Source organism: Spea bombifrons, chromosome 2, assembly GCF_027358695.1.
Source record: "Spea bombifrons isolate aSpeBom1 chromosome 2, aSpeBom1.2.pri, whole genome shotgun sequence".
In the NCBI taxonomy this organism is placed as follows: domain Eukaryota; kingdom Metazoa; phylum Chordata; class Amphibia; order Anura; family Pelobatidae; genus Spea; species Spea bombifrons.
The window spans coordinates 59,108,379-59,127,542 of NC_071088.1; the positions used below are offsets into that span (position 1 = coordinate 59,108,379).

The following is a 19,164-nucleotide window of genomic DNA, read 5'->3' on the forward strand; positions in this document are numbered from 1 at the left end:
CATTTTATTTCAGAATATTGTAAGCTTCTTAGATCAACATTCACTGGTACATATGCTTATATATATTATATATATATATATATATCTCCTTCGTCTATGACATGTTCAGCCGGTACCAGAAATCAGCGCAATATTTATTAGGGGGATTACATTTAACTACCTGTGGGGGATGTAAGATTGCATATCTGAATGAGAAGGCTGTTTCCCAGATCTGAAAGTGTTAATTTTCCTTGGACTTCCCTGCTAGGTGCAGCCACTTCTGCTTTTTTATGCGGTATATTGCTTCTCTGGTATTTGTCGTCCTCGCTCAGTAAACACTTGGGTACCATAATACTTAACAAAACAAAGCCACAGGCAATCCAAAATGGGCACTCTCTAGCAAATGTGTTTTTAGAATGCTGTGCAAAAAGTATTTAGACTTGGTTTAAAGGTACTTTTCAGCTTGGACAACATATTAGTTGCATTCTCCAGTATGTCAAGGAAATAACTAAGCATATCTGTCATTTTAGTAGGTTAATTCCATAGGTTTAACCACATCAAACAATGCAGAAACTTTTTAAAAGCTGTGTCTGCTTTTTTGCAACACGACACAAAGGGATCCTCTTCAAAACTCTGAATGAGGCAAAATTTTACATGATTGTAATTTCTGGGGAGGGTTTGAGAATTCAATGGTGTTGCTAATGTTGTGCTTAGTTATAAAAGTCTTCATTTACATTAAGTAGATTGTACGCTGTTTTAATTCACTTGCTGATAAAAAAAATAAATCAACAGGTCTGCTCTCATGTCTTTCCCTCGTAGTAATTTGGTAATATAAGTACTTTTACATCCGAGGCCACTCAAATAAATGGGAATCTTATCCATTTTTCTTATCCAAGTGTTTGGTAGGTAAGTATATGAGCATTTCTGCTATTTTATGTTTTGTTCTATACTATTAGAATCACAGATCTCAACCCAAAAATAATTCCCATGATCTTCCCGTTTCTGCTTTAAATTAGGAGCTATACAAATACAGTGATTCTGGTACAAAGCTGGAAAAGTGGTTTTGCCACAAAAGCAACTTACGGAATGGTCCTGAAGGTTGGCATGAATGGGAAGCAGTCTGTCGTAAACCATTAAAAGACGTTAATTGTATACCTGGGCCACCATAAGGAAGTTTTACTTTACTGAGAGGGTGGTAGATAAATGAAATAGCCTCTCATCAGAATACTTAGAGGTTAATATACTGTCCAGAATTGTCCAGAATATGCATAAAGCTGCCCTGAATCCTGAAGACAAGATCATGGGCCAACTAGATGGGCCCGACAAATCTGCCATTAAATTCTATCTTTCTATACTGGTTGGGAGATACCTATTAGTAACAAGACCTGCAAGGGAGTCCTCAAGTTATGCATTACTCAAAAAGGTTAGGCAACTTGTTGCACCTCTATGTATATAACCTAAGGCATGAGATTGTTAGTTTAGGTCAGCATGCATACATATGCACACTTTGTGCAAAATAGTTTTTGAGTTAAGATGAGTTACTCTTCCATGATATTTTAGCAAATGACTTTAGCTGGCTGTTGGGAGGTCAGTTAATGACTCCTCTTAAACTTGGCAGTGAGATTATAAATGCGTGTTATCAGTACAGAAAAGGTTTATAACTTCTGAAGGAAAAAAATCCCAGTTATCCAGAAGAGGTCCTTTGCAGCACATAGGGGTTAATAATGCAGATGCCAGCACCTATCATTTAATCACACCACTGATAAATCTCACCTCAGCCCTGGATGTGAAACTTCCTCTGTCATATTCTGCCTCTCTGCAATTGATTGCTATAAATAAACTGATTCTCCCTTGTTCTACCCTCCTACACTCCTGTGGGTGAATGGGGATGGGGGTGTTGATTAAAGTATACTAGTGTCTATCGGTGTGCATATGCTGTTCATCTGTTTTATATAAGTATAAATAATGCCATTCATTCATATAGCTCTTCTCTGGCTGCTGATAGCAGTGCTGAACTGTACTGTGAGATTCAACTCTTATAACTATAGCTGGTCCTGCAGACCTACTGGAGAGTAAGGCCTCGCTACAGTTGATGAACAGTCACTGCACCTTCCAATGCATGTCCTTCACCTGCAGAAAACTCTCTGAACCACTGGGTTGGGACATACCTCCCAACAGTTGTCATAGGACATTCCTGATTTTTACAAGGATCATGGGATATCCTCTGATCTCCCCTGAGCAGCACAGGGAACTGTAATATCAATGGATGTTTGTGCTGTGCACCTCTTTAGGTGGGCAGGTGGCCATGCCTCTAGTCCAGGCCAATTTTAGTGCTGGCCCTGCCCCTCCCTACCCCACCCTGTTGGGTTATAGTGTTTAAAGTTACCTGGCTTACAATGGCTAGGGTAGAGGTGAAAACTAGATGGCATATGGACCAGATGTCCCTTCTTATTAGAGCTACTTATGATTAATGGAAAATTTCAATACCTACTAAAAAAGGCCTTTAGAGTTTAGGGAACATCATTCTTAAATCACCTTTAAATGTTAGTACTACTAAGGATTTCTGAGGGACACATACACTATATGGACGAAAGCATTGAGACACCTGCCCATTACACCAACAGGGACTTTTATATTTGCATTCTAAATACATAGACATGGGTGTTTCTGTGGGAATTTTTGCCCATTTACCCAGTAGAGCATTTGCCTGGCTCATAATCTCTGTTCCAGTTCATCCCATAGGTGTTCAATGGGGTTGAGTTCAGGGCTCTGTGCAGGCCAGTGAAGTTCTTCCACACCAAACTCATTCAACCCTGTCATTTTGGACCTTGGTTTATGCACTGGGCCACAGTCATGCTGGAATAGAAAAAGGCCTTCCCTAAACTGTTCCCACAAAGTTGGAACCATAGCATTGTCCAAATTGTCTTGATATGCTAAAGCATTAAGATTTCCCTTTACTGGAAGTAAGGGGCATACTACCCCATACCATTATCCCTCCTCCACCAAACTTTACAGTTGCCACAATGCAGTCAGGCAGTTAACGTTATCCTGGCATCTGCCAAACCCAGACTCTCCCTTTAGACTGCCAAACAGAGAAGTGTGATTCGTCACTCCACAGAACACGTTTCCACTGCTCCAGAGTCCAGTGGCGGCATGCTTTACACCCCTCAATCCAACGATTGGCATTGTATGTAGTCTTCCGCTTTGCTGCTGTTCCTAAGCCCTTCCACTTTTCAATAATACCACTTACAGCTAACCATGGGATATCTAGCAGGGATGAAATGTCACAAACCTACTTATTGCAAAGGCGGCATCCTATCACAGTGCCACACTTGAATTCACTGAGCCACTTTTTTTCACAAATGTTTGTAAATGCAGACTGCATGGATGGGTGCTTGATTTTATACACCTGCATCAAAGGGTTTGATTGAAACACCTAAGTTCAATAATTAAGAGGTGGCAGAATACTTTTATCTATATAGTGTCTGTATAGTGTAAGTGCAACCCATCTCCCCCTTCAAAATGTGTTCTGTACGCTCTAAGCTGGTGAAGGTTATCATAAGATCGTGCCAGCGAGAGAATGCCATGCTTTTCACTTTTTCTCAATGTAGGTTTTACAATTTCCTTTTTAAGTGACTTGAAAAGAAAAGAAAAATACACTTCACCTGCCTGGGCTAACACAACTGAGAAAATAACTTAATTTGTTTCTATGGGGTTATATATAACAATGGACCCTGGTGAGATCCCTCTACAAAAGAAGGCAGAAATGGGCATTCAAACACAATTTCCATTTAGAGTTGTTATTGGACCTATCAATCTCCTCATAAATAGACCCTATGACCAACTAGGCCCTTAGTGATGAGAACCTATGAATCCTGGTAGACATGTGCTAATTTCTATCAGTACTAGTTTTGTATTTTTTCTTTCTTTTTTTCTCTGTCTGAACACCCGCTCCACTCTCTAAGCAGAAGGAAACACAAGGAGGCACAGGGACATTGCCGCTGTTCAGCTTAACAGCACCCTTTGCAGTGCCTGGGATAGCTGCCCCTTTTGTGTCATAGAGGTTACAGGCCTGTAGATTTTAATTGATTTTTTTATGAGATCAACTACATCTGCCACAATACAATGAGCAACTAACAATTTATATGCTAGATAATATAGGGGGCCATAAATATATGAAGAATTTCTTGGCATGACTGAAGTGGACCACAAACAGTAGCGCCTATTGCAATAAAGCCCTGCATCATACATTTTTAAAGGAGTATGTTACATGCAATCTCTGGTCACCCTATGCCATGTTTGTTCTGCAGCTGGGAAACTTTGCAGTGAAAGCCTAATGCTTAATCCCGTTGTAACCATGACTACCAGATGAGGCCTGAGCTATGAGTATGGATGACGATTACAGAGAGCTTCAGTGGATTTTATATGAGAAATATAGCCTCATAGGCATTTACTGATAGCTCTTTCCTTGATTCATGAAAAATGCAGCTCAATGTTTTATTGAGGTCAAGTAATATCATTCCTTTAATTGATGTTACGCACTAGGGTCTCAGAGTTGCTCTTTAGCATCACCGGCATCTGTGCAATGATTGATCTATCTCATTGCATGTCATTTTGTCCTCAAAAGGAAGCACTGCCATGTGATTATGAAACAGACTTGGGAATAAATTCAGCCATTCTCATAACATAATTGAAAACTTCAGAAAGCTTTCTGTTGGGGCACCTTTCAGTGACTTGAGCCATATATAGTCACCCCCAACACAATGCCCCTATCTCTCCAAAGGAGCCTCTTTCATGTACAGTGTCCACTGTAGCAAAATGAGCACTGCTTGTGTAAATGTGGCATGAACCATGGGAAACTAGGACTGGCTGAGACTGTCCAAACCAAATCTGGACTGTTGGCAGCCATACATCCCAACCTAAAAAAAGCCATTTCAGCCATTTTCACAGGCCACCGCCAACCACCCCCCTCCCCGCCACCAAACATGTATAATGGTCCTCCAGCTCCCAGTACCTGTGCCCTGGTCCACTGTGGTAGATGGGCTCTGGAGAAACCAGGAGAGCGAGTGACACAGCATGCTTCCTGGTTGGTCTCTCTTGTGCTAACTAACCTATGAGTTTTCTCAGTAGGCGGACTTTAAAGTGTTTTTTCTACCAAGAAAACTGATAGTTAGTACAAAGAGAGACTAATCTCTTGAGGAGGACCAAGGCACAGGCACCCCTAAACACAGATTTTATTTGAGAGCGAGCACAAGAGAGAGTTCAATGGTCAAAATTGAACTCTCTTGCGCTGGCTCTATTTCCGGGATGTCTGTTACAATTTGCAGTCATCAGGGAGCCACTATTAAAATGCTGGAGACTCCCAGAACTTCCAGGAGAGTTGGGATGTCGAGGCAAACTACCAGGGGTCACTTAACAGAGGTTCAGTTAACAAGGAATCCACAGGTTCACTAAACACCCAAGATGATAATTATCAGATGTTACTTTCTAAATACTCAGTAGGAGTACAAATAATAAAATACAAAAAATAATACCAATAAGTGTGTATAAAGTTCAGGGTATACATTATCGTAAAGCATATTGCCAAATGGTTCTACCAATCCTGCATAATACTTGAATTTCTGGTTAGATTGCATGCTTGTTAGCTTGCGCGATACGGATTTTACAGTGATACGGACTGATGACCTTTAGATATACAAAATATCCAGAAAAGCATATGAAAAATGTTTTTGTCTTTTATTTAATCAGTGGGTTAAATTAGTTTCCATCTGCTCCCTCTGTCATATGCAAATAACGCATCACACATAAGAACAGCATGTTGGGGGGGGGAGTCCGTCTGGTGTCCCATCTATATATGCCTGCATCCCAGTAGTCGTTTACACCTGGGCGTCAGGATATCTTTCCCAGTGTCAGTGAACAGACTCTTACTGTGACAAGTCCTTGGCAGGGCGCATGCATAAAAAACATGAGGAGGCTTAACTTAAACAGACTGTAATACTATGGAAGCAGAAATCCATTTTCTTTATGCCAATGTATAGGGCTAGTCAAAAGGTGAGGATGCTTTTGCTGAGCTACAACTCACATAATGATTTGTAACAGATTCCCCAGTTAAGGGGGGTGCTAGACTATGGTGCCCACCACAGCGATCCAAAAGAAATATACTGGCAACCTTCGGTATGATTTGTAATATGCCCAGCAGCTCCAGATATGACTGCCAACGGCAGCAACTAGGAAAGCGAGCACTTTGCATTATAAGATTACGCAGAGGAAAAAAAACATTAACAGAACCAGACTAATCTAGTGACATCGCTGCGAGGTGGCATTCCAGGCAGATGAGCAAATAGAGAATTGGAAACATCTCTTCCAGATCATAATCTCTTCATAAATAAGAAAATGAAACAGCACTTGGTATATTTTACTATGTGTGACATTATGTGTAACAGGCAGTATAGGGGGTGCATGTTCATTGAGGTAATTAGGTTTGCCCCAGCATAGTGAGCAGAAGCCTGGCTCATGGTCTGAATAATAGCATACCTCCCAACATTTAAAAATGTGAAAAAGGGACACTTTTTTTTTTTTTATCGCTCTCGCAGTTGCACTTTACAATGTCACGCTCGCATCGCCACTTAAAACACGCTTCGTTTTTGTCAGCACAGTTTGCATATTAAAAATAACCAACACATTGAATTGAATTCCCATGAGGCTCAGCCAGACATACTACTTCCATGATGGTGGCTGAGCATCATGGGAAGTGCAGTTAACAGTAGATAAAGCTGGAGATGTTAGCTGTGAATTACAATTCATATGATGCTCAGCCAGCCTGGTGTCCACCATGACTAGGCACCATGGGAGTTGTAATTCACAACTAACACCTGTCACCTCATCTGCTGTTAACTACAGTTAACATGAGGCTCAGCCAGAGTCCACAGCAGCAGAGATTATTTTTTTAATAAAAAAAATAAAAGGCTAATCTTTTCCTCCCTCCAAGGACCCTTACACACTGCCTTTACACACACACCTGCCCATAAACACACATATACACATACCCTGCCCTTACACACGACTGCCCATATACACAGCTGCTTGTAAACACACATACACTGCCCTTACACACACATTTACACTTCCCTTAAACACACACATATACACGTACACTTCCCTTACACACACATATGCATGTGCACTGCCCTTACAAACACATATATACACATACACTGCCCTTACACACACCTGCCTTTAACACATATACACACACCTGCCTTTACACACATACACTGCCCTTACACACACACACACATATACACTGCCCTTACACACACACCTGCCTTTACACACATATACACATACAGTGTCCTTAAAGACACCTGCCTTTACACACACATACACTGCTCTTACACACCAGCTTACAAATACCTATACTGCTCTTACATACACCTGTCCACACACACAAGCTTACAAACACACACACACACACTGTCCTTACACCCTTTTCTCCCCATCTCTTACCTCTTCCTCCATCCTTCCTTCTTCGTCCTGTGGTGGGAGCGCCAGGTCTGTCACTTCAGACCTCGCTTTACTGCTCCCACGTGCCGGCTATTGAGTCATTTGCCGGCGCGTAGTCAGGAAGACCTTGCGCTCCCTAATGTTGAGCTGACTAGAGGGAGATTGTGATCTCCCAACTAGTCCTGCAGGCTGCATCTGCTGATCGGGCGGCTATGCACCCCCTCGCAGCTGCACCAGAGATGAGTACCACTCTCGCCTCACCCTTCCTCCGCCCCTGCAAAGCAGGACAGAGGTAGGGAAAGGCGGGACAGAGTCCCAAAATCGGGACAGTTGGGTGGCATGAAATAGCAACAGCTTTTTCTGACACAGAATAAATGCAGGTGCATGAGGGTCTTATTTTCTGAGTTTACCAGGCTTCCTATAAAAAGGGAGCTTTCCTGGCATCCTTAATTTAACATCTGTAACTAAGTTTACCAATAGAAATATTGCTGTTAAATGGCCAGAAGGTACACACGAGCCATCATATTCTAATGAGTGTCACCTTATATTTTTCATTTTTTCACAGGAAAAGAGGGTTCATAGAGGGTTCCATCATTTCCTTTAGATTTACAGTTTCACCATCCCCACCTATTCTATAATATGTATCTCCTGCTTAGCAGTGCCCATGCACATGTCACGGTTGCTCATGTGAGATTTCCAGTGGGTCAAGAGCCCCTCTCAGATCTTTGTGATTCACACCAGTTTTGACTGCTAGAAGCAGCCAGTTGTTAAAAAAGTTATCATTGATATCTATGGGATCACCAAATCAAAGTATGAGGGGGTCTGATCAGATCCGATCTCAACATATAAGATAACGGAGTGATCCCTTTAAATGTTCATACCTCTGTTTCTGCAGAATCCCCCAAATGCATTTGCCCCTTTACCCCCAAAGTTCCAAATCCTATCCATAATTTAAAAAAAATCTGGTAAATAACATACAGTAACCATCATGTGCTCCTTCATTTCTCAAGGTTTCATTTCTATGCCCACCCAACAAACATCCTGTGCATACTATATGACCAAAAGTATTCTGCCCCAGTCCATTGTAAGTGATATTGTTGTGAAGTGGAAGTGTCAATGAAAAAAAAAAGAAGATGCAAACCACGCACATGCCTTGTGCTATATTATTAAGCTAAAATTCCCTGTCCTCTGTAACATTACTCACTAAAGAGTTCCAAATGCCAACGCAAAAGTCAGCTGGGGTTCTGTAAAACACTGTTTGCCGTCAGGAGTTAAGGTCCACAAGAGCAACTCTTGGTCGTCGGCAGGGGCCTCCTCTAGCATTAACCAATTGGTTGATGCCAGAGGAGGCCCCTGAAGGCCACCAATAGTCGCTCGCACGAACCTTTACATCTGACGGCGACCATGGTCTCCCCGCTCCAAGAGTTACAATTAGAGTCGCTTGTACGGACCTTTAACTTCTGGAGTGGGGAGACCACCCAGGCCGAGTTTCAGCACCAGGATTTTAAAAGTCTGTACAAGTGACTCTATTGGTCACCAGCAGGGGGCTCGTCTGCCATTAACCAATGAAGTGCAGGTGCATGAATATAAGAATGTACACAAATATTCGACCAAACATAAGAACAGGCGAATATTAGTGAAATACAAAGATTTTTTTCCCCCCACGACGACGAACACAAAGAGTTGGCTGGCGCCAATGTCTAGTTAATACCCATAGTTTTGGAGTGGAATTTCATAAAGCTCATATAGGTGTGATAGTCAGGTATCCACATCCTTTTGGTCATAATGTGTTAATGACTGACACAATTTTAAGGATTATTTTTATTCTTTATTTTCAAGGAAAATTACGGTATATGGATATAAAGGCATACAACATCTTGGATGGCATGTTCTACGTTTGTATTGTGTTCCTTTTGCATTATATGCTAACTTTACACATGAGATTATATATCTCGTTTGTATCTTGATGATTTTTGTAGGAAACAAAAGGCTCAATAAGATTTCTCCCCAAGATGTAGTGATACAAATTATTTGCATGTTATAAGTATAGTACTGTAATCAGTGTGTGACATACCCAAAAGGGGAGCTGTACCAATTGCTATGAGTGTCAAAAGTAAGCTGGCGCCTGAGATATTTTAAACACATCATTAGACATATGGACTCCTTCAATTAGGTACTTTTCAATCACACTTTTTGCAGAAGTGGTGTGCTTTAAACTCTTCTGAATCACCCGTCAAAATATATATAAAGTGTTCGTTATGTATTGGTTCCCTGACGATTTTGGTGCTGTCATCTACCCATGAGAACAGGGCATGTAGGGCTGCCCTTACTGTAGTCCTATAGTAATGAGAATCTCATCAATCACTGCCACCAAAGATTATTAACTGTAAGAAACTGATAGCATAAAAAAATATTTTAAGAATATTAATCAAAATAAAGCAAAACAAATATAATCGGTTAAATGGTAAACAAATTCAATGGAAAACAGAGTAATATAAGAACTTGACTACTGGCCTGGTTTTCAGCATCTGTGCTCATGCCTGTCAAACAGGCTAAAGTGCCACTGGCAGATAGAGAATTTAACCATGCTCATACACGTGCACTCAGTATATATGATTGACTGGGTTCATTCACTGCAAAACTTCAGGGATCCTTTGAAACTTTTGCAATGAACTTTAAGGTGCTATTCCACTGTGATTTCTAATTTATGTTATGTACACTTGTTATTTGACCAAAAAGCAAACACTGTTGCCATAGAAACTAGAAAAGCTTCTTATACGTTTTTGTGCCATTTTTAAGCAAATAAACCCAAATTATAAATTGCTTCTCTCATCCGTGAAATTGCTATAATATATGTATATCAAACTATAATTTTAACTTGGTTTGTATTCTTAAGCATGATATATTGGACAATTAGATGTCCAATTTCTGAATTGATGTCCCTCACAGACATTTCCTATTTCCTATGCATTCAATGAGAAACATTTTGAAAGATTTTGAAAGTCCTCTGGAACTCTACCCTAGAGACGAACCAGCTGAAAACCCAATGTTAGTAGGAAAGCAAGCACTTTATCAGTTTCCTCTATCCGGCTTTCACTTCTCACCTTCTGAAAAGCTATCCCAAGCCACAAACGTGTCTCATCCCTCTCCATGCTCACCCAGCTGTAACTAGGGTCCACTGTCTAACCAGGTAGTAGCCAGTGCATAGTAGAAAGCATGTCTGCTCAAAATAAACAGGTCAAACACTAAGCTTGAAATGGCTTGACTGCATCTTAAACATGCATATTATATTTAAACATTGCTTGGGGTAGTGTAGTAGTATAAAGCTAGTTACACTAACTAGTTATGCATACTGTTCTATATTTATGAGCATTCTATTCTTGAAAGTTCTTCATTTAACTAAGTTTACAATTCTTATCTCACCATCCTTCCCCATTATGTCTTCATATAAAGTCACTTAATGTTGTACAAAACAAGAGTCATTACAGTAAATCACTCCAGACAGATCTCAAACAAAACTATTACTTGGTTCACATTCCATATAGGAAAAAGGGGACACTTCTGTTTTCCAGAACATGATTGTGGGGAAGGCAAAGTTTTACCAACATCTTGTGACCTACCAAAATTTATGTCGAGCGCGGTGAAAAAATATTTATCACTTCCCAGATTTCTTCTATTCATGCATATTTGTCACTCTTAAATGTTTCAGATCAAACTAATTTTATTATTAGACAAAGCTAACCAGAGGAAACACAAAATGCAGTTTTTCATAGAAAATAGCTATCCAACCTTACCTGACACAACTGTATGTAAAAAAGTAATTACCCACTTAGTTTCTAAGTTAACCAATTAACTAAATGTAATTGATAATTTGGTTCGATTTAACTAGACAGACACACCCAGGCATGATTACGGACAGCCCTGTTAAATACATTCAAAATCAATGAAGCAGATGAGCATACCTGGGAACTCTCCTGGTTTGCCCGGAGATTGCCGGGGGAAGCACTGCTTCTCTGGTTCTCTGCGGCAAGACCCGAATCCTCCGGGTAGCGGAAGCGGGGTCTTGACACGCCCCGCTCCCCGCTCATTTTCCCTTTAAATGGGGGCATCAGTGGAAACGCCCCTGACATCAGCAGAACCTCCCACTGAAATCAGTGTTACCGCCCACTGACATCAGGGGAACTCCCTCTGATGTCATGGGACCGCCCGCTGATGTCAGTGGGCCGTCCTGGCCGCTCCCGCAAAAGAAAGGCTCCGGTTAGCCGGAGCCCAGAATTTCCCAGGTATGCAGATAAGACACAAATTCATCACCATGCATCAGTCTGGAAAGGGTTACAAAGCCATCTCTAAGGCTTTGTGACTCCAGCAAAACATGGCAAGAGCCATTGTGAATAAATGGAGCAAACGTGGAACAGTGGTGATCCTTTCAAGAGTGGGCCGCCTACCAAAAGCACATCAACAGCACATCTAGGTTTTTTGAGGAGGCCTAGACTAACATTTAAAGAACTGCAAGAAAGCTCAAGAGCAGTTGGGTTGTGCAGCAGGGCAATGATCTAAAGCACACAAGCAAGTTTATTTCTGAATAGCTTAAATTCAGGTTTTTGGAGTGGCCTAGTCAAAGTCCTGACTTGAATTCGAATGAGATGCTGTGACCTTAAAACAATTCTGCCAAGAAGAGTGGGCCAAAATTCCTCCACAAAGATGTAAAAGCCGCATTGGCAGCTATTGCAAACGTTTGATTGCAGTTGCACAACCAGTTATTAGGTGTATGGGGGCATTTTATGTTAACATAAGTTGTCTTATTAAAATTAGTTGGATGATCTGAAACATTTAAATGTGACAAATAAGCAAAAATAGAGGAAATCGGGTGCAAATATTTTTTCACAGCACTGTAGCTAATTAAGGCATTTAGAAGAACTATTTAATTTAAACCATTTCATTTTATACACATTGTTCTGATCTTACAGCTATCTAGGGCACTACAATACAGTCATAATCAATAAAGATTCTAAGCTTCTAGAAAACCCTGACAGAAGGTCCTATAGATGTTGTATCTCTCCTAAAGAGGGACTTAAAATGGACATGTATGTTTATTAGATTTTTCATCACCTAAGTTGAAGGAAGCTTAATGATTCTGACAACCTTTGTGAGGGGTGCAGTGACGACAGTGGAAGTGAGCTTCAGACAGAAAAAAATAATTAGTTTATCTCCTGAACGCAACATTGCTTAAGTAAAATGTCCCCTTTGGACATGACTCAGTCTACTTGTGCCCTATACAATGAGCCCTTCTATGAGAAGCAGGGTGCTGGAAACTTGAGTGTTTCCCCTTCCTGAAGCAGGGTACTGGAAACTTAAGTGTTTCCCCTTCCAGAAGCAGGGTACTGGAAACTTGAGTGTTTCCCCTTCCAGTGATATGACATCATCGACTAGCACTCCTTATATCTTTACCAGGACTGTAACTAACATGGGGCAAGAGGGACAGCTGCCCCAGGTGCTGCAAGGTGAGGGGTGCACTTAAGTCACCTAACATCAATGCCCCTGTAGATCCTTCTGCTTCCTTCTGGTACGTTATGTTAGTACAGGGCGCGGAGTGCTCTGGTCTGTATAACACACAGATATCACATATATACAGTATGCAGCAAGGAAGAACACAAGTGGGAAGGAAACATAGTTTTGTTTCTAAAGAGATCCCCAGAAAGTTGTTTGTACTAGCCAGAAATAAATGCATATACTCCCTTCCAGTCAGAGCTTTCCAAAAGTAAACAAACCTCTGAACATCCTACCCTCATAATTAAATTGTACACTATTAGAATTAGTGTTACTGTAGTTTCACAACTTCCCTGATTTGAGCATTTTGCTTTATGTTGCCTACCAGGTTCCTGTACTAGCATCAGGGATCCAATATATTACTCGGGGAAAATACAAAAATACAATTTGTATTATAATCAGCTGATCATATGCTGACCAAACCTGGCAAGGATTATAGTTAATAATTATGGGGGTCAGAGCTCTAGGTCTAGGTCATAGACGTCTGAGATCTGCACAGTCCCTTGTAGTACAAATAGGTTTCGAGGGAGATCTCTTATATCTCCAATCCTCAAAAGATAGGTGCAAAGTACAATAGAGTGTTCAGACTGGTAAAGAGGCCGTGTGGCTGAAAATTGGTTTGCAATACATTACAATGATAGAACTATATGAGTGCCATCTGTGCCACCTGCATATGTTTTCCCTTCCTTCTTTTTAAAGGCTTTTTAGACCAAAGGGGCCTCTGACCAGCTGCTTAATCTGCGTATATGGTAACACTAAAGTCAGCGTGAGAAGTCTACAGGTGCCTCTAACCAAGACAGCCTGCCTCTTGGTGGTCTGAATAGATAAAGCACTGCTCCCTCTGTGATTAAATCAGCCTTCTGTCAACAGTGCCGACTGCTTTGATTCTGACTTAGTTATACAGTTACATTTGTTAATTAGTAATGAGACAGAAAGGAGACACAAGACAGACCACACAGAGGCAGCTATGGGTTTGTTTCATCCAAATGCATAGGGGATTCATCAGAAGACATTTAGTCGGTTCCCCCGTGCCACAGAAACTTGCCTTTTACCTGACGTATACTCTGCTAAGCAGCCCTCAAGTACAAGGTACTCACATCGAGCGTACTAAGTACTTGCATATGCATTTGTGTTTGGGGCAGTAATTTTTTTTTTTCATGGGGGCAAATACTGGTAACTTTTAATGTTCTTATGTCCTTGCTTATTGTAGAGGTTTTCAATAGTTTGACAGATTTAACTTACTGTATGCCATCAGACAACCATCCTCCACAATAAAGGTACATGGCCCACATCCAGTAAATAATTTCACATTTTAGTGTTTATGTTGATTTGTTACTTAAGCATTGTTACCTTCATCTAGGTACAATGCAAACAATGCAGTTTAAAAGGGAGGCAAGAAAAGCAGAGAATCTGGAAGGATTAAAACCCAAGCAGTGCATGTCTACAAACAAATAATAGGTCACAAATAATCACAATAATCCAAAACCTGTTTCGACTACTAACAATTTACATTCCGCAAACTAAAGAACTAATATACCCGTAAGATAAATAGTAGTTAAAAAAACAGATGGCAATACTAACTCTCCCAAGTGTTTTTCTTATTATTCTGCACTGTAAGTCTTAATATAGCTAATTCTCCATTCTAACTACCTTGGGCTACAGAGACCATATTCAAGGAAGTAATTTCTGATATTTAATAGGCAGCGGTATCTGACAGCTTGGTGTTAACGATTTAGTGTCTTGGCTGGCTGACAGGTAAGTATGTTTTTTTCTTAATAAGTCTGTGGGTTTCCTCTTGCATAAAAGTGATTAAATATCACCTGTTATTAGTAAGTGTGGCCAACTCTAGGTTTTTAGAGGCCTTGAGCAAGAAAGATTTATTCGGACTCCATCACAAACAATAAAATGGATTGGGTACAAAAAAAAACAAAAAAACATAAAAAAACTAGTACTTGGGATCACAAATTTGTTCTAAAGAAAAATACATTAAAATGAGAAAACTTCACAGATAAATACAGATCTCTCCCATTCATCTGCCGAGGGGCCGGTTATACTATTTGGGGCTCTATGCAGCTGCTTAGTCTGTTTTTATGTTTTTTTTAATACAAGACTAAGCAAAGCAAGACATTAGAAACGCTGGTTAAAAGGCGTAAGCTCTCCTGACCAAATTTTCCTCGAGGCATCTTTGCTTGATTGGGTCATATAGTATGTTTCCAGCTGAGCTGCCATATGCCCTTCTTGTCTTAATGAGTGGCCATTATCAATATATACATCACATCAGTATTAGGCATTACAATAACTGCGAAAGGTTGCAGGTCTTAAAGATAAAATCAGTGAGATCTAAAAAGTATATTACAGAAATTCTTGATACTGTTAACATACGTAGCTATGTTGCAAATGAGTTGATTCCTTAATATGCTAATAAAAAATAGCAGCATACAGAGACACACAAGAGGTCATATAGCATCGCCCGGCTGGTAGGCTCATTCTGGAAGTGGCTCTCTGTACTTAATGCAAAGTATGTGGACACAAACATCTTTCTAAATAAACATGCATGCTAGGGTAAGAGTGAAAAAAGAACATAGAATATTAAAGTCAAATCCACTAACTAGTAACACAATGATTGCTTTCTACTGGAGATACTGAGAAAGAATATTTGATATACATATTATATATATATATTATGTTTCTTGGTTTTAATTCATTTCAAGTACACACAGCAAATGTGGAATGCAGCTTTGTATAAAATAAAATAGTAAATAAAAATGATATATATATATATAAACAAAATGACAGATATAGATAAATGATACATAACAGATATATACATAGAGGATAGGTAAAAAATAGATAGATACAAACACATATAATGTAGGTCCCCATATAAAAACAAGCTGTGCTGTTGCTTTAAAAGGATTTCCAGTTTACCTTTGCTCTGTTTACACTGTACGGTTAGTGATAGATGCGAGCAGACACTCACCCTGCAGCGTTGCCCCTGTGCTTCACTTCTGGGAGATGCTCACTCCCCTCCTAATCCACCTTTGGCCAGGACCTCACAGCGGGTGAGAGCTGGCAGCAGCCCTGCATGCACAGCCAAAAGAATCCCAGCCTCCTGGCTCACTCTGCTTGCAAGCCCTTGATGTGTCACTCTGGCCCCTCCCCCTTTAAAGGTTTTGGTGACATGCCAGGCAACTGCCTGTCCTTGGAGGGAAGGGTTTGGGCAGCAGAGGGGATGTGCCAAGGTTTAGAGGAGGAGATGGCTGCCAAGGGAGCAGCAGGCATACAAGCAAAATATAAACTGTGTAGGGTTTTGTTTTTTTTCTTATAGCACCTTTCATTCAGTATGTGGGGGGGAATGGACTAGTGTATCCCTCTGAGTAAATACCTTGGTGAACAGTTGTTTAGTGTCAACCTCTCAAGGACCAGAGTTATTTTATGCTACAGAGCATTTTTTGTGTTTTATCTAACCGTTCTCTCTCTCTCTCATTTAGGGTACCTACACAAATATATATTCTGCTTTTTTTATGTTTTAAACTATATTCATAAATGTAAGACGATATTTTTAATGAATACAAAAATCAGTTGTTTTTATAAAAATATGTATTAAAAGTTTTACATGCATATTAATCATCTACTAGTATAAGTAGGAAAAAAAACTAAAATATATTTATTAACTTTCCCTGATTTAAAAACCACCATATATTCCTATTGTAAGCTTGCGAGCAGGGCTCTCTCTCTCCACCTAATGTATCAGTTTGTCTAGCCTTGTCATACATGTATTGTAAGAAGCGCTGTGGAAATTGTTGGCGCTATATTAATAAAAGATAATCATAATGATAATAATACAATTTTTATTTATTTTAATTGTTCTAATTTTGTAGGCTTTTTAAAAAAATATTTTAATCCGTACCTAACCCTATCCCTATCTAACTAATTCCCACCACACTAATGACCCATTAAAAATGTTATATAAAAAATTATCCCCTTAGGGTCAGGTATAAAAATATGTGTGTGTATATATACATATATATATATATACAGACAGAGGATAGAGCACTGCCTTTGTCATTTAACTGGATCTGTGTATGTAATCGCCTGTAGAAGCAATCACTGAATCACAGAATCAATGGATTCTGCTATAGACTGACATCCAGAAACTAAGTTTCCAACTCCCTGCTTGACCCTCTTCTATCTGGTTTTCGCCCTCGACACTCTATTGAGACCGCCCTTACTAAAGTTACTAATCACTTATTCACTGCTAAATCCAAGGGCCACTACTCCATGCTAATCCTACTGGACATTTCTGCTGCTTTTGACACTGTGGACCACCCTCTTCTCCTTCAAATGCTTCATGAACTCGCCCTCCGTGACACTGCTCTCTCCTGGTTTACTTCGTACCTTCAGCGTCTCCGTCTCCAGTAACACTTCCCCTCCACTTCCTCTTTCAGCTGGGGTACCCCAAGGCTCTGTTCTAGGACCCCTTCTGTTCTCTCTTTACACTTCCTCGCTTGGCAAACTGATCTTATCCTTTGGCTTTCAATACCACCTGAATGCTGATGACACCCAGATTTATCTATCCTCCACTGATCTCTCTCCCTCTATCTTAGATCGTGTATCTAACTGCCTTGCATCTGTCTCTACCTGGATGCCTGCTCCTTTCTTGAAACTTAACCTCTCCAAAACAGAACTTCTCATCTTCCCTCCCTCCATTGCTAAGATTCCCCCATCAATTTCCCTCATTGTTAATGGTGCCATCATCTCCCCGTCTACTCATGCAGGCTGACTCCGACCTCTAAAAACTGTCGCCTCCATCTTAAAAACATTGCCCGCATCCGTCCCTTCCTAACACAGGATGCCACTAAGGCTCTTGTCCATGCCCTGATTATCTCCCGTCTTGATTACTGTAACTCTGTTTTAGCTTAGAGCTCTGCGCGGGACTGCTTTTTTTAATCCCGCTCCCGCCTGCTCCCGCTGTTCCACTCCCGCCACATTTGTGGCCGCTCCCGCCACATTTGTGGCCAATCACGCCCGCCTCCTTACCTGATATCCTGCGCAGTCCCACAAGGCTGCCCTCGAGTTGTTCCCTCACAGCGTCTCTTCTCTTGCTCCGCCCAGGAACAAGGCAGAGTCACAGGAAGTGACGTCACATCACGTGACCCCGTCTTGTTCCTGGGCGGAGCAAGATAGGAGACACTGTAATGGAGCAGCGAGAAGGGAGCCTTGCGGGACTGCGCGGGATTACCGGGACCGGCAGGTACAGTGCCTGACCGCGCACTCCCGCCTGCAGCCCCAGCAAGACTGCCCGCGCCGGCAAGTTTTTGGGCAGGTCCTCCGAATGCAGTCCTCTATCTTAGCTGGTCTCACTCTTAACCGTCTCACCTCTCTACAATACACCATGAATGCTGCTGCCAGACTTATCTTCCTCTCCCATCGCTTTACTAACATCTCTCCCCTCTGTCAGTCTCTTCACTGGCTGCTTGTGCGCTTCAGGATTAATTTCAAAATCCTCACTCTTACTTTCAAAGCCCTTCACAGCAGTTCCCCTCCCTACATCTCCTCACTCATCTCTAAATACACTCCTAACCGGTCTCTCCGCTCATCCAATGATCTCCTTCTATCCTCTCTTCTTATTTCTAGCTCTCATGCACGCTTACAAGATTTCTCCAGGGCTGCCCCTATCCTCTGGAATGATCTCCCCCGGTCTATCCGTCTCTCCCCCTGCCTTCAGTCCTTCAAAGAATCCCTCAAGACCCACTTCTTTAAGGACGCTTATAATACTGCACATTAACACCCCCATATTTCCTTAGCTCACCTCTCCTAGTTCCTCTAATCCAATTACCAGATAATACCATTACTCAACTGTCAGCCAACCCGCGAGGCCTTTTTTCTACCTTCAACTCTCTTCTCTGTCCCTCCATACCTACACCACAAACCTCTCTCACTGCCCAAGATCTTGCTACCCACTTCAAAGACAAGATCAAGACTAATAGACACGACCTCTTTTCTTTACAACCCCCATCCTACACCACCGGCCACCACTCTCTCCACTCATCCCATTCTAACTGCCTTTTTCCCTATAACCGAAGAAGAGAGCCTCTTCTTTCTTCCTCAACAACCTGTCCCATTGACCCCACC

General features: G+C 41.1%; 2 protein-coding genes across 2 annotated transcripts in view; one reads left to right on the top strand and one right to left on the bottom strand.

The window, feature by feature from the left end:
- The window catches only part of CDK18 (cyclin dependent kinase 18), a 49,781-nt gene extending 33,645 nt beyond the window's left edge, over positions 1 to 16,136 (bottom strand). The window contains exon 1 of the mRNA XM_053454391.1: positions 16,010 to 16,136. The gene's annotated coding sequence lies outside the window, so the exon portion shown is untranslated. The remainder of the gene's footprint in view (positions 1 to 16,009) is intronic.
- The window catches only part of LOC128472508 (acidic mammalian chitinase-like), a 323,300-nt gene that overhangs the window by 190,296 nt on the left and 113,840 nt on the right, over positions 1 to 19,164 (top strand). The gene's annotated exons all lie outside the window — the stretch shown is intronic.